Here is a 17,012-nt window from a genome sequence, read left to right as displayed (position 1 = left end):
GTATGGCGAAGTTGAAAAGAACAAAACTTGGTTGTCATGTAGACTCATCATGTATTGTGTCTACCACACAGGCCTGACAACCTGAGCTTGATCACTGGAATCCACAAAAACGCGGAGAGAACCAACTTCATAATTGTCCTCTGACCTTCATATACACACCCTGAACATAACCACACACACAGACACACACACAAATACTAACATTGAAAATAAAAGAGCAAACAGTTTGAAAGCCCAGATGTTCTTTGTGACAAGTCAAAGTTGTGGGGGTTTTGTTTTATTTCTTGTTTGTTTGTTTGTTGCTGTGAAATAATAGAGCTGAAGTTTATTTACCATGCTGTGATAAGAAGAAAATAGTCTTACATCAGCCAACGTTCTCCACATCCTTTTGTAGAAGACGAGATGGGCTGAAATGTGTTATTGTTCAGGTGCTGGTCCCAGAGTTCCCCTCCCCACGCTGACCCTTCATGGGAACTGGCTTCCTTGATGATAAAGTACTTTTTAAATTTAGCTACCTATTGGTGTAGTTAAGTAGGGATTTTGTTTTGTTTTGTTTTGATTTCTCTGTATTTGATTATGCTAGAGAATATAATTTGTAATTATCTATAACTGAAAAGTATGGGAAACAGTATTAGGTTTGCTATAATCTTTTCTATATGGTTTACAGAATTAACTCTGAGCGTTTTCTGGTTGTCAGAACTGTGCTGACCAGTGACTGGAAGCTGCACGCATTGGAAGAGATTTGCAGAAGACACAAGCTTTCTGAGGTGAGATAATAACAGCCCAAGGTCTGGATTATCATTTCTCTTGACAATTTGCTAACTATATTGAACGTTAAGAATTTAGCAAGAATGAATATACTATTCAAAACTGAAATTTTACAAAACCATTTTAGAAATAATAGAATTCCATTTGCCGAAGTGTTCAGTCAAGAGTTGGACCTCCCCCCTTTACCAAACAGGCAAAATGTCCTTTAAAATAAATGGATGGGCATGTAAGAAAATAAAAGCGTTTGGAGGTAGAACCAAAACCCATGTATTTTATAAGGTAATCGGGTGCTGGAGTCACTGGGTACTTTGAGGATATCCTCAGAGTGCCAACAGAAAGAGTGTTTTCTCACCAGCAAAGACTTTCTCAAGGGATGGCCTGAAATGAGTTTTCTTTCCTGATGTTGGGTTCAGGTGCTGGTGGAGATTACAGAGATCTGAGTTTCCCTCCCCAAGCTGGCCCTTCGCATTCCCACTGTCTTCCTTGATGATATGGCAATTTTTTAAATTCAGCTACCTATTGGAGTAGTCAGGTAGGGGATTGGCACTGACAGTTAATACAATAGTTAGTTTAACTTTGTCACTGTCTCCTCCTCCATCCAGTTTTGGCTTTACACACTTGGCTATCGCCTTCTCTTCACTCACAGTTACTTCCTTTACTCCACATGGCCCTTTCAGGACCATTTCCCTTCTACTGTAACACCAGAATGATGTTTTCCTTCAACACATTTCTGTTGGCATAAATCTTCTGTACATGGTGGCTGGGTCCTAGAGAAAAACATCTTGTGTTCTGCAGTAAAGTAGGAAGGATGGTCAGGCCATCTGCTGAGGCTTCAGGTCTACATGTAGGTGAGAACTCTGCTAATAAGTCCTGGCCATGAGCTTTTACTTTCTTGAACTTTAGAGCTTCGAATTATAATATTTTCACAGTTCTAAAACTCTACAAATGGAGAAGTTTAATCAAAACTGGATATAGTTCTGTAATACTCTTAGATACTAGGTAGAAACAATCGCAAATTCTCTATGGATTGACATATGTGGCCATAAGATAATTATAGTTAAGACTCTTACACAGAATGTTAGGAGAAAATCACAGAATGTAAGAGCGAAAATCAAGGTACTATATGATCAGGACTCAGCAGAAACAACAAAAAACTAGCATCTTTAAGATTTCAGCTGCCGGGTGGTGGTGGCGCATGCCTTTAATCCCAGCACTCGGGAGGCAGAGGCAGACGGATCTCTGTGAGTTCGAGACCAGCCTGGTCTACCGAGCTAGTTCCAGGATAGGCTCCAAAACCACAGAGAAACCCTGTCTCGAAAAACTAAAAAAAAAAAAAAAAATTTCAGCTGTTAGAAATATCCAGTACTTAAGTATTTTTATGTAGCACGAATTCTAATTGGTCTTAATAATAAAAACCTGGATTCAGATATTGGGGTGAAAGCTGAAAGATCAGAGAAGCAGAGCTGCCAGCCACTAGTTCTTACCTCTACGAACTCCTCAGACCAAAGTCCTCAGACTGAATGCTGTTTCTACAAAACCTCAGATTTGAAGGTGTAAGTCACAAACAATGCCACAGCAGTTTGGAATTATGATTAATAGGGTAATATTTATTTAAAGGGGAAAAAATTTACAGATCACCGTCAGCCCTCTGCGCAACCAGGAAGGGAGTCTAGTCGCCAGCGGAGCAGGAAGTGAAGAGAGAGAGGAGAGGGAAGTGGCCACTTTTTTAAAGGGAGAGAGACCACGCCCCAATGGTATCTCAGCGGCTATAGGCTGGAGGAGCAGAAGGACCTCCCACAACACAGATTGAATGCTGTGAGCTCCTTTCTTCTCCTACCTTATATTCCTCTCTCTGCCCAGCCATATCCCTTCCTGTCTCCACCTTCCTAGTGCTGGGATGTTACTCACAAGTACTCTGGTTAAAGGTATGAGCCACCACTGCAGGCTCTGAGTCTCTTTTAGACCAGATCAATTTTGTGTAGCCCAGGGTGGCCTTGAACTCACAGAGACCTGTCTGCCTGTGCAGAGTGCTGGGATTAAAGGTTTGTGCCACCACTGCCTGACCACTATGGCTAACTAATGACTAGCTCTGCACTCTGATCTTCAGGCAAGCTTTATTTGTTAGTGAATCTGCTATGGCCTTGATCTTACACTTTCCAGCCTTCAGAACCAGGGTGGAAATATCTGTATTCCATCGTAGCAGCTTAAGCAGATCAAGACAGATACTGTCAGAACAAAAGAGTTTATTTTATTTTATGTATATGGGTGTTTTGTTTACATGTATATCTGTGCACCACATGCATGCAATGCATGCAGGGACCAGAAGATGGCTTAAGTTTCCCCAAAACTGGAATTGCAGAGCTGCCATGTAGGTGCTACAAATTGAAATGTGTCCTCTGGAAGAGCAGTCAGTGTTCTTAGCCACTGAACCATCTCTCTCCTGCCTCAGAACAAATAGCTTTTGAAGTAGATACAGCTTTGAGTAACTGATGATTATAGTGGGTTTTGCAGATCCACTTGAATGAAAGCATGAAGTCCCAGTTTTAAGGAAACTGTAGACTCATGTCCTTTGATGAGGTCACCAATTAGGACTCAAAGGAAACTCAGGGGAATCTAATTAAAACCAAGGAAAGAGGATCATTATAGCACTGTCACCATAGTTATGAACAAGCTAGAAAAGGTATGTTATGAACTGGGTGATGTGGATGAGCAAATTACCGCCCACAGAGTTGAAGGTGTTGCCTAGTTTATTGTTGCTTCTTACAGTAAAATGTGAGAGAAGTGTGTAAAGAAAGGTCTTCTGGGTAGGGTGGTGAATGCCTGTAACTCAGCACTCAGAAGGTGGAGGCAAAAAATTGCTGCAAGTTCAAGATCAGTCTGGCCCATCTAGTGAGTACTAGGATAGCCAGGACTGCATTCGTTAGACTCAGACTCAAAAACAAGCAAAGAAAGGGATCAGTAAACATGAAGAATATCGCTCAGCAAATGGCATAAAATTTAAGAAGTAGCTCCTTTCATGGTTGGAAATTTAGCTTAGTAGTAGAGTGCTTTCTCAGCATGGCTGTTTCTGGGTTCCATATCCAACAGAGCTGTGGTAGGGAAAAGCTGGTTCCAGTCCAAGGAGCTGTCAGGAAAATAAGTTCTGAGGATATGCTGAGAGTTCTGTCATAAAATCCTTTGTTGATAAGAAAGGTACTGCCCCAAAGGGCTTTCCAGTCAGATCTATTTTCAGATTCCCTTGAGTTTCTTTTGAGTCCGACTACCTTAATGGCTAATAGTGTTACTGGCGAATTCATTTAGTAAATAATAGGTCTTCTAAGAATCTTACGGGAATGATTCTCATCTCTGCTATTTCATCAGAATGTCATGATTAATGCTGGAAAAAAAAAGTGAGACTCCTAAGAGACCTGCAAAGTTTTAAGAAAACTATGTTTTGAAGATTCATGCCACCTTGAACTTAAGGGCTGCACAGAGTACAAAATGCAAAGATACCTCTCCTCCCAGATTTACATAAATAGGAAGAGCAAGTAAGGCGGTTCAACATGTGCTAACATTCATGGAAAAGAATGACTCAAAGAGTTGAGTCATGAAGATATTGACCTTATCTATGAGGAGCTGTTTCTGGTAGAGTCTTAACAAGGAGCTTACAGCTGTTACCTGATGTGGGATTCCCCGCTGTATGCTATGAATATCTTTTATTGCCATTGGTTAATGAATAAAACTGCTTTGGCCTATAGTAGGGAAGAATAAAGCCAGGAGAGAGAGAAAGAGAGAGACAGAGACAGAGAGAGACAGAGACAGAGACAGAGAAAGGAGAGAGAGAGAAGTCAAAGAGATGTCATGTAGCTGCTGAAGGAGAAGGACACACCGGAATCTTACAAACCTTACCAGTAGGTCACAACTTCGTGTTGATACACAGATTGATAGAAATGGATTAATTTAAGATATAAGAGCTAGCTGCTAGAGTCATTGACCAAGCAATGTTGGAATTGATATAGTTTCTGTGTGTTTATTCAGGTCTGAGCAGCTGGGAAACAAAAGAGCAGTCACCTACTTCAGTTGCCCGCCTATTTCAGTTTCATTTCTTTTTTGTGTTTTTTATTAGCTTCTGAGAATTTTGTGCAGTATTTAAAAAGTTGTACAATCTTCTTGCAGTAGATGTAGACTATTACAGAGACCCACAACTGGTCAGAATTTAGAGAATAAGTGATTGTGGGGTCCCTAACTCACAACCTAAGCAGGCCGCAACTGTAAGGTTGCTAAGACTCCATTCTGCCTCCACCAGAAATAGTTCCCAATAGAACTGTTCTTAGACAAGATGTGAGAGTGAGAGCTACATTATTTATGGGTGTAAAGGTATTTAGAATACAGTTAGAAATTATATTGATTTAGGAACATGGCAGTTGAAGATTTATCTCTAAGGTCTATGACCGCTCCAGCCATTTGGCTAGGTTTGCAGTATCGGACATAAATTCCCTTCTGAGTAGGCTCTAAATCCAATTAGACAGCTGCTTGTTACCACCAAGATAAAAGTGGCACTATTGCACCATTGTGGATAATTTACTGTTCTAAGCATTGTTGTGGTTCATAGGCTTTACAGCTAAGTAGAGCTGCTGATGGCTTCTCTCTCTTGCCAGCTTACATAACACCCTCTGAAACTGTGAGAGCCAGACATCAGAGAAGAGGTATCTAGATCAGTTGTGGCTCAATTCCTTGAAGTCCTGTGTCTCAAGTGTGTGATATCTTCAGTATTAGAGTTTTTCCTTCAAGTTCTGGGTAGTAACCAAGGGCAATATTGTTTCGGGAGTCTCTTGACTTCCCTGATCAGCAATTTGAAGTAGTTTCTAATGCCTAGATCCAGGGCTTTTGTTAATCTATGGCTCTTGAGGGTCAGCACAATGTCACATGATTTTCTTACTCATGGATCCTAGCTCCAAATCTTTAAGATAATGAGTATATGACCTGGAATAGCCACAGAAACCAGGGAAATAAAAAGGAACCACAGTGGGGTGGGGGTGGGGTCAGAGGAAGGAGCTGTAGAGACAGAGATAATAGGAAAAGGTACTATGAAGAGAAAAATGGGAAAGGGAGCTTTGTAAGGATTGAGAGGAAGGAGGAAAAATAAAGAATATCAGGGTTGATTGAAAAGTCTTGGGGAACTATATTATTTTATACTTGAAAATGCATATATAGGGGCTGGAGAGATGGCTCTGTAGTTAGAGCCCTTGTTCTCCAGAGGATTGAAATTTCGATTCCAGCACCCACATGACTGACACCTGGTTTGCTAGCTCCATGAACTATGGTGCTCTCTTCTGACCTCGACAGGCAACCACACATTAGACAGATACTTATACATAAATAAATAATAAAAATGCATATAATATATAGTTATAGGTATAAGATAAAAATTTTGAATGAAGTTCTACATGGCTGAATTTCAGTGAGCTCCTCATATGTACTTTCCACTTCTCCTTTTTCAAACTTAGAATTGAACCTAGGGCTTCAAAGCTGCTAAGTACATGCTCTACCACTGAACTGTGTCCCTGGCCCTCTCCCATTTTTGAATAGGATTATATATAGGGTTATCTGTATCTAACCAAAAACAAATCTTTTAAGCTAATTAACCAGTTTCTTTAGGTCAGGCACAATAAAAATACCCATACATATAATAAATAAAAGATAAAGATATTCTTTTTTTGTTAAAAGCCAAACAATAAGTACTTCGACTTTGTGAGCCACTTGGTTATTATTGCAGTTACCAAACTTTATAGCATAAAAGCAACTATAGACAATGAATGGAGAACTATGACCAGACTTGGCCCAAATTTGGTTTGCCAAGTGCTGTTGTCATAGCATGACAGAAACCATCCTAGGGAATGCTTATGGAAACACAGGCCAGGAACAGCCTGATACCTGGATCTGAGTTAAAGGCAGAGATACTGATGATATTTTAGGTTTTTTGCAAATTGACAAGTGAATTCAGCATAAAACATCACATTGCCAAGTGTCAGAAGGCATAATAGCCAGTCTTTTAACATAATCCTCAATGTCCTTGCCTGATTGTATACCTGACCTTTAACCCTTCCCATACCAACACACAGTGGACCAAAGTTGGTATATTGGTTGGATAGAGTGACAGAAATGATAGCATCACTCTGAGATTGTTATGAAGGATGCAGGTTCTTCTTTTCCCACAGAGAACACTTTCTGTGGGGGAGGTTACCTGCCCTTCTATAAGCAGCTCTGGGAGGGAGGAGTAGGGCAGGGCTTTAGGCTGATTGAGGAGCCCTAGTAGAAGGTCTCCAAATTAAAGATGGGACTTCCCAAATACCTGTGGTTCCCCTGGAACTTCAGAAGATGTTTTGAGGCAGAAGACTTCACAGAGCCCCTTTCAAATTCCTGATGGCTCCAAAGCTGAGTGACACAGTACACACTTCTTGTTTAAAACCACTAAGTTTGGGGTAGTTTATCATGTAGCAATAAAGAACTAATACACTGTTCTATTGTTAGGTGAATTACTTTAAGTCCTTTACATCCCTCTTTTTATTCTTTTCCAGTCTGCATAGTGTACATGTATAGATTTTCAGGTTGACTTATATCTGGGGTGCGCATGTGCATGCAGCAAGTGAATAGAGGTTTGAGTTTGGTATCAAGAATCTTCCTCAGTTGATCGTCTGTGTTTATGTTGAGGCATGGTCTATGTCAAACTCAGAGCTTACAGATAAGCTAGTCTAACTAGCCAGCTTGCTGCATGGATCCTGTCTCCCTGGTGAGGCTGGAGTTATGGGTGGGAAGTTCACCCACTATTTATGTATGTTCTGTGGGTTCATTGAAGAGTTCTTCTGGTTAGCATGGCAGTTTGTTTTAACTGCAGACAAAGGTGATAGAAAAATAACTGTACATTTGCTGATGTGGTCCACATTTTTCTCTTTATAACTATAACTAATTTATTACTTTATAATTTACTAGTTCTTAGGCTGTGTTACTTACTGTTTCCGTTGCTGCAAAGAGACTACAGTAACGCTTATTAAGCTGAATCATTTAATTTTGATGCTTACATTTTCAGAGGTTTAGTTTATTATCATTGTGGTGTGGCATAGTGGAGTGCAGGCAGACATGGTGCTGAAGAGGGAGCTGAGATTCCTACATCTTGATTTGCAGGCAACAGGAAGTGGTCTGAACCACTAGACGTGACTTGAGCATATATGAGACTTCCAAGCCTGCCTCCACCATAACACATTTCCTCCAACAAAGCCACACCTACTCCTACAAAGCCACACCCCCTAGTAGTGCCCCTCCCTTTGCCACTCCCTGATTTTGTTCAGACTACCACATAGGCTTTTGAGATTTTCAAGATGTTCTTAATTAAAGTTAGTGTTGCTGGAGCTAGAGAGATGGCTCTGCAGTTAAGAGCACTGGCTGCTTGTCCAGGGGATCTGGATTTGATTCTTAGCATCCACGTGGTGGATTGCAACTCTAGTTCCAGGGCATTTGAAGCCCTCTTTTGGCCTCCTCAGGCACTAGGTGCATAGAGGTACACAGAAATATATGCAGGCAAAACACCCATACACATAAAATAATAAAAATAAAACAAAGACTACATTTTTAAAAATAGCATTGCTTTTAGAGTCTTCCGTAGATAATACTTCCCCCTCTTACGTTTACTTCTGTGTTTTTATGTAAATAGGGGTTGGATATGTTCACTACTATAGAGTTATCGCCATGTTACTTTCCATAAAGCTGTAGCTGAAGGGTGTATCATCTTTTGTGTCCTCTTTCCCTGTGGTTTTGCTTTCTTCACTTTCATTGATCCATGGTTCAGATGTCCCAGGTAGGAAATCCCGAAATAAATCATTCAAAAGTGTAAGTTGTATAGTGTGATGAGACCTCTTGCTGTCACTCTGTCCTGTCTGGGCAGGAGTCGTCCCTTCGTTCAGGGTGTCCACACTCCATCAGTCTTTGCACTCAGTAAACTTTCCTTTGTTCAGTAATGGCCTAAGGGTACAGGAGAGAACAGGCTTCTAGTAGCTTTAAAATCTAATGTTATAGTTATCCTTTGTGTCATGTTATTGTTAATCTCTTAATCTATAGAGTAAACTTTGCCACAAATATGTACATATTGGAGGAAATCAAAATAGACAGGGTTCACTGTTATCTAAACACTCCGATATCCACTAGATGTCTTGGAAATTATTCTCTCCTTATAGAGTGGGCGACTGTTGTAAATTTGCCTGCCCTTGGAATTTACCAAATCGTTTAGCTAATGTGCCTACAACACATTTTTCTGTGTCTTGGTTCAATTGTTGTGTTAGAAATTATTCTCTTGATTAAATATAATTGAATTTTATATTCATCTTTCTATGTATATAAGCATACATATTTTCATAGGGAGTGTTTGGAGTAATGGGCTATAGTCTTATAATTTATCCTGTCTTTTTGCTTTATTAATTATACAGAAAATTTGATGTTTTCAAATATCTGAGCTTGTTATTTTTCTTTAAGGTCACAGTTTCTTTTAAGGTAGTTTCTGTTTTATTTTAGCCATTTCTGGAATTTTCTTACTTTTTTATTGTTTCATTTAGTAAGTGTATAAAGTTATGTGTATCTTTATTATATTTTTATATACATCTCAGTCCCACTTATCAATTCTGGCTATTGTTTCCTGACCCACTGGAGTTTTTTCAGAAAGTTCTTATGTCTGTATCTTTAAAAAAAATTTAATTGTTTTATTGTAGGTGTCTTTATTGTAATTTAGAAAAAAGCAGCATGTGAGAGAAAGACACTATACAACAGAGTTCATGTGGAGGGGTTTTTATTAAGGGAAAGGGATTATAAAAAGAGGGAAGGGGAGTGGGAAACGCCCTCTGGGTACAGGAGCAGCAGAAAATGAGAGAGACAGAGAGATGAGAGGTGGGCAGGGCCCTTTTAAAAGGGAACACAGTGAATGAGCACAGGAGGTGCTCTTAGTGGCTACAGCTGAGGACATAGCCTGTCAGGACCCCAGGGGCAGGCCTACATATATATCCATGCACTGAGTATATAGCTGATGCCTGCAGAGGCCAGAAGAGGGCATTAGATTCCCTGGAACCGAAGTTATGGGCAGTTGTGAGCTGCCTGCCATGTCGATGCTGAACCTGAGTCTGTGCAAGAGCAGCCAGTGCCCGGCTGTTCATCTGTTTCTCTCTGAAGTTCCATGCTGTGCTCTCCTGGGTGAGACCTTTTACCCTTTGTGTTCAGGATTTCACTATGTATCTTCTGCAGTGCCTACTTGCTGGTTATGAATTGATTTAGTTTGTGTGTGTCTTGAAATGTTTCTTTTCTCTCACTTGATGTTTAATGTAATTTTGCTAGATAGAATAACGTTCACTGACATCATTTCAGATTTGTAATATGTTATTCCATGGTTTTTCATCTTTTTAAGTTTTTCTTTAGGGGTCTTTAGTGTTTTCTTTTGTAAACAAGTTGGCTTTTTTTTTTTTTACAACATTCAATGCTGGTATTGTTTTAAGGGTTGCATTAGAAGGATATATTATTTACATAGCTTCCTAGTAATTTGCCAGTATCTACCCTTTTGTTCTAATCAGAGTAAAACATTGTGGCTCAGAGATAATTGTTTAACTGTATAAATATAATTTTTTTTGTTTCCTTTAGAAAACACCATCAGCTGCTACTGCCCAGCAGTAAGAAGGTGTACTCTGGTTTTTGAAAAATCTGTGCAAATTGAAGAATTTTTCTCATTATCTGAAGGAGAACTTGCCTGTCAGTGCCCTTGCTACTGGTAGTTTAAATGGCTTCTTTAAGTTTTGGAGTTTCAAACTTGGGGCAGATACAAACCATCCTAGAGAGCTGTTACATTTTTGTTTTGTTTTTTAATGAAACAGGATTTTATTGGGTAGTCTGACTGGCCTGGAACTCTAAATGTAGACAAGGCTGGGCTTGAACTTGTACAAATCTGCCTGCTTTTGCCTCCCAAGTGCTGGGATTAAAGATGCATGAAGCACACCAAGTGTCCTTTTTGAGAGTTTTCAAAGCACACTAACATTCGTTGTCAAAGTTATGAGCTCACAGCTGGGCATTGGTGACCCACACCTTTAATCCCAGCACTCAGGAGGCAGTGGCAAGTGGATCTCTTGAGTTCAAGGCCAGCCTGGTCTACAGAGTAAGTCCCTCCAGCACAACCAAAGCTATACAGGAAAAACTCTATCTTGAAAAAAACAAAAACAAAATTAAGAGCAATTAGAGACAGGCAGTCTACCATCTTTGCTCAGAACATTCAAGATTAGGGATTTATGGCCCTAGTGCTGGCGAGCAAGTCAGTGAGCATCCCTACCATCAGTTGTACCTGTGTGCCCTGTGGGGCGATAATGATCACAGCCTTTGGAGTCATGAGACTCCTTAGTCCTTGGTGAAGGCACCATTCTTCTGTCTTCTGGCGCTCTGCCCAGCTCCACAATAGACTGACCCTTTTTGCTGGAGTTTAGGACAGCTGTTTCTACAGTGTCTTATTTTCTTTATGTATTGTATACTGGGCTTCCTTTTTGAATAAAGTCTGTGGCCCTAAATCCCTGGCCATGGATGTTTTGAACAAAGATGATAATTTGTCTGTCTGTATCTTTCCCATCACAGTCATTATAAACTTTATGTGCTATATTTACCTGCTGGGAATGGTTGGTTCTTACAGCCTGTGATGGCTGTTCTTGGTTGTCAGTTTGACTACCCCTAGAATTTACTAGAATACAGAAATTGAGGGCATACCTTTGAGAGATTTGTTTTTTGGCTTGGTTTGAAGTGGGTGGATCCACTTCTAGTCCTGACCTTTGAGGTGGGAAGACACACTCCTTTGATCCAACAGGAAGACACACCTTTAGTCTTGGGCACACCTTCTACTGGAAGCCTATATAAGGGTGTAGAAGGAGGAAGCCTTTTCAGTTTTCCTTGCTTGCAAATCCTTCTTTCTCTGGCATTCAAGCCTACTTCTTTGGGATTCCAGAGTTTGCTGCAGACCAGTTGAGATATCCAGCCTCATAGCTGAGCATCTTCTGGATTCTTGAACTTTCCATTCAGAGCCAGCCATTGTTGGATTAGCTAGACCATAGCCTGTAAGTCATTCTAATAAATTGCGCATATATCTATATAATATATATTATATAATGTCTTATATGCATTGTATATAATTATGTTTATATATTGTTGGCATTGTGTGTGTATGTGTGTGCGTGTGTGTGGAGAGAGAGACAGGGGAGAGAGAGAGAGAGAGAGAGAGAGAGAGAGAGAGAGACTCATTCTATAAGTTCTGCTACTCTAGAGAACCTTGACTTCACAGCCCCTTCAAACTTTGTCCTGGAAAGGGTCATGGTGACCATCCTTATATGCTTAGGAGCTTCTGGATCTGAATCAGTATGTTTTCTATAAGTTTGATATTGCCCTTTTAGCCAAGATAAGGGTCCTTGATTGATCAACCTTGTAGATTCAGCATGGTAGGTCATAATTTGTATCTTAATAATATGAAATTAAGTAACTTCAACAATATCAGAGTGTATCAGCTGTAATTCATGAAGTGTTTTGTGGGACTTGTACTTTAATTACACGCATGCTAGTTTTTGTTGGGGCTTGAGTGAGGTGTACTTTTTTATTAGGGGTCATGGTGCAGGTGGAAGAGGTTTGCACAGGGAGGGGATCAAATTCTTCTCACTTGGAACCAGGCTGCCGCTCTGTTTTGTTCTGAAGCCTCTTTAGAAGGAATAACAACATGTTCTGCTCTTCCTGTGAGCCAGGTTAGATACTTCTGCTCATCCGTAAGTAGCAAGACAATGGGATAAAAACACGACTTTCCTAGAAGATAAGGTTTAGCATACATTCTTTTATTATGAGGCAGGTGAGTCCTAAAGTCAAGTACTTATGAATGAACCCGAGTAGTCCAATGTCTTTCAGGAGAAGTCACCAAGCTTGACACCCTGAGTTCGATTCCCCTGAACCCACGTGGTAGGAGACAGCTGACTCCTGCCAGCTGTCCCTGTTCACCTGCCTGCTATGGCATGCACACAGTATGCACACACATACATACATACATACATACATACATACATACATACATACATACATACATACACACACGCACACACTCATATACACACAAAATAAAAAGCAATTTTTTTCAAATAGAATATTTTAAACAAATATTTGTTTGTTTGACTGTGTCAAGCACTATTCTAGAAGTTGAGAATGGGGCAGTAAACAAAGCAGACGGAACCAGCCCTCACACAGCTTATATCCTAGAGGCATTGACATCAGCTCTTAGCTTCAACAGGACCCTTCCTGAGGATGGAGTTGTAACAGAAACACAAACCTTCAGTCTCACTAAATAAAATGCATGCATGGCTATGATGGTTAATCTTCCTTGTTAACTCAATGGTATTTAGAGTCAGCGGCATTTCTGCGGGCATTGCCAGAGAAGGTGAACAGAGCAGGGAAGACCACAAATGACTTGGTGTCCTGGACTGAAGAAAGGGAAAATGAGGAAGGCAGCTAGGGGCTAGCATCCCTTCCTCTCTGGCTGCAGACATGTGACCCACTCTTTCACAGTCCCGTCACCAGCCTTTCCTGCTGTGACGGGGTGGATCTCCTTAAACCACAAACCAAAATGAATCCTTCCCTCCTTACGTTGATTTTATGTAAAATATTTTGTCCAATTGATGAAAAAAATAACTAAACAGTAGTGCAGAGGGCTTAGTTTGTAAGAGCCCATGTTTTTTCCTAGGTTTTGAAACAGAATCTACCTGTGTACCTCAGGCTGGCTTTGAACTTGGCTCAATCTTCCTGTCTTACTGTTCCAAGTGCTAGATTTACAAGCATGAGCCACTGTGCCCAGCAGAGTTCATATTTTGTCTAAGCTATTTATACACTTAGCTCCTGATTTGAGATGTATTATTTTTTATTTATGAATGGTATAATAGAGAATTTGGTTATATAAACATGAATGAAAAACACACAAAAAAGTCATCCATAATCTTAACTGTTACAGGAGCTTTCCTGTCCCACCTGGTCTTGGAAGCTGCTTTTAAAATAACAATTCAGAGGCTTAACATTAATTACATACTGTTTGGCCTATTAGCTCAGTCTTGTTATTAACTAGATCTTACCATTTAAATTAATACTTTTCTATTAGTTTCTATTTTACCATGAGGCTTGAGACTTCTTACCTCACATCTGCTTTTCCAATGGCTGTTTGCATCTCCCACTATTCTGCCTTCTTTCTCCCTGAATTCAGTTTGACTTTCCCACCTAGCTATAATCTGCCCTGCTATAGGCCAAAGCAGCTTCTTTATTAACTAATGGTAATAAAGCATATTCACCTTATACAGAGGGGCATCCCACAACATCTCCCCTTTTCTGTCTAATTAAAAAATAAGGTTCTAACTTTAGCATAGTAAAATTACATAAGCAAAATGGTTATTAGACAAGAATTACAGTTCCAATATTTAGTCTATTTGTATTTAACAAAATCAAAATATTCTATCATCTATTCTCTCCTTGTGAGTCTAATGTTTCATATGTAATTTTTTGTTTATCATAACTTAGGAAAATTATAATTATAACTATCTAGTCTTCAACTCCATCAAAGGCCCAAGAAGGCTATAATATTACCTAAGTAAACAGGAAGTACATTGTGAGCAACTTCTAAAACTCTAGAAATAACAGATTTTTGGCTGCCTGGACAGTCACCCAAAGTTATTCTGTAAGTTCAGGACATCCATCTTCAGCCTATATGCCTAGAGTATCTGGCAGATTTCCCGGTGAAGCAGGAAATTTGAAATTGTCACACTTATATTGATAGTTTGTTAGTCATTTTTTTCTGTATCCTGCAGAATGTCTGGCAGCCTCTTCCATGAAGCAGGAACCCTGAAAGACTGTCCCATTTTGCTTTGGCAAGTTGAGCAGTCACTTTCCTGTGGGTCCTGCATGTCCAGTTTATACAGCATACTATCAAGCAGTCTAGGCAAGAACAGTTTCTTGCCCAAATGGCTAGCCTTGCCACATTGAAAGCAAACTCCATAAGGAGCATCTTCGATGTCCATCATCCTCTTGAAGTAATTGATGCTGTCTTTCACTGTCAAATAAAGTCTAAGTTCTTAAAACATTTTAGCTGTGTTCTATAGGTCTTTGAAGTGTATGAAGATTACTTATCCATCTGAAATATATCTCTGTATTTCTAGAAAATCAAGCTAACATGACCATAAGTTTGACTGTTATAGATGACTATTAATTTGTATTTCTTTACTCTATATTACATTTCAAATGAGCTGCACAAACATAATGCCTTAAACAAGAGTAGAAATATATATACAATATAACATACGTACAGTATAGTTGACCTTAAATTTGTATCAATAAACCAAAATCCATACCAATATAAAGTATTTCGAGATTAACAGTTATTTTCTAATTAAAGTAGATTCAATAATCTGCCCTTTTTCATCATTTCTATATCATATCCTCCTTTTTTCTTTAGAAAGAGATGGACAGTGACCATTAACTATTTATAGCCAACACCCTTGAAATGAAAACAAACATTTATAAGCAATATTTTGGGAATTTAGGTGTAGTTTTTTATACTACTTCCTGCTGATTGGGGACACTGGTAATCTTACGGGGATCCTGAGAAAATTTATAATTATGCTTACATCTTTTCTGTAGTAGTCAGTGAGCTGCATTGTCTCAGTCAGTTGCCTGCTCTGGATGTTGGCTCACCTGGGCCATGACTCCCTTGGAGACCTCTCTGGATCTTACTTGATCAAACCATATTATTCTGGAAGGAATCCATAGCTTCTCATCTTCTGGGGAAGCAAAAGCAGAACTTCTTTTCCAAAGCAACATATCCTTAGACCCAAATTTTGAAGTCAGGATACCTTTTTGTTGGTTTAGCTTAGCAGCCCCCACAATGAAATGTCTCTCTGCAGTTAGCTCATTAATAGTCAAAAAATATAAAGAAAACACAGTAGTATACATGATCCAGACTCTATGTATTTTCCATTTTTATGTGACTCATTATAATTCTCTATGCTATGATAATTTGGTTAGTATAGAAAAACAAAAAAACTAATCCATAATCTTAAGAATCAAAGGACAGTACCATTAAAAATTTATTGTATTTCCTGTTAGTATTTCAGCTGCATAAAATTATGTGTACATGTAATATACATATGGCTGTATGTATATGTACATATGCAGTTGCATGTATATGTATGTACATAATTTGAATTTGAAGGGCTGGAGATGTAACTCATTGATAGAGCAGTTATTTAGCGTGTGTGAAGCCCTAGAATTGATTCCTGGCACTAACAAAGGGGGAAAGGGGGTATTTCAAATTTCTATCCTTCTGTACTGGGGACTGATCCGGGAGCCAACATGCAATAGGGCATTGCTCTGCCGCTCATTTCCTTTTCCTGACTTTCACCTTCTCCCCAGAGTGGTACAAGCTTCTCTAAATTGTCCTTTGTCACAGACTTCTTTGGGACTCTTTAGAGAACACTGTGCCGTAGTAGGCTTACAAAAACACTGGAAAAGAGTTCAACATGATGGAACGATAGTGGAGAACTAGTGAGACTCAGTTCTCAAATCACACTGGGTATGCGGTGCATTGCAGAAGGCTTTTGTATGTAGCTAATTTGAGAAACAGTTCTATGTGTAAGTTTTCAGAATTCTTGATAAGAGTGTATTGAAAACAGTGAGTAGTTAGGGGATTTTTCCTATATGATTACCAATTTTCAAGAGTCCACATCAGTTGTAAGAAAATGATTGTTTCTCTTAGATGATCATTTCTTGTAACTTGAACATAAATCCTGATTTGTGCTCCTGTTATAAGTGAGTATAGTATAAATTAGGAAAACAAACCTAAATGGGTCAAAGAAATAGTTGGGATTCAACAGTGAACACCATGCTGCTTTTTTAAAAGAATGAAGATCTAGCAAATCTAGTGTGTGAAGAAATCCAAGATCTACTATAAAGAAATAAAAATAAGTTATAAAGCAGTGCGTTCAGTTTTAAAGACTTATCTCATTAGGAATCCAAGCAGGCATGTATGTGTGTGTGCCCAAGAAAAAGGTCTGCAGGACAGAGGGCAGCTGGTACTTGTGGGTGAATGGAACGCAATAGAAAAGAGAGCAGGGCATTTGCAAACAGTAGATGGGGTTGCAAAAGACTTTTTTTTTTTTTTTTTTTTGGTTTTTCGAGACAGGGTTTCTCTG

General features: G+C 39.4%; 1 protein-coding gene across 3 annotated transcripts in view; it reads left to right on the top strand.

Moving 5' to 3' along the window:
- Positions 1-17,012, top strand: part of Cab39l (calcium binding protein 39 like) — a 115,969-nt gene that overhangs the window by 11,152 nt on the left and 87,805 nt on the right. For 2 of the 3 annotated variants that reach the window (XM_026783239.1, XM_013349237.2), the window contains exon 3: positions 698-767. The gene's annotated coding sequence lies outside the window, so the exon portion shown is untranslated. Of the gene's footprint in view, positions 1-667; positions 768-17,012 lie in introns of all 3 variants that reach the window. The other variant, XM_005355413.3, reaches the window with a different exon arrangement.

The sequence above is a fragment of the Microtus ochrogaster genome, chromosome 17 (assembly GCF_000317375.1).
Source record: "Microtus ochrogaster isolate Prairie Vole_2 chromosome 17, MicOch1.0, whole genome shotgun sequence".
NCBI classification, from domain to species: domain Eukaryota; kingdom Metazoa; phylum Chordata; class Mammalia; order Rodentia; family Cricetidae; genus Microtus; species Microtus ochrogaster.
Note: the sequence above shows the minus strand (reverse complement) of the source record. Positions and strands in the feature narration are given on the sequence as shown.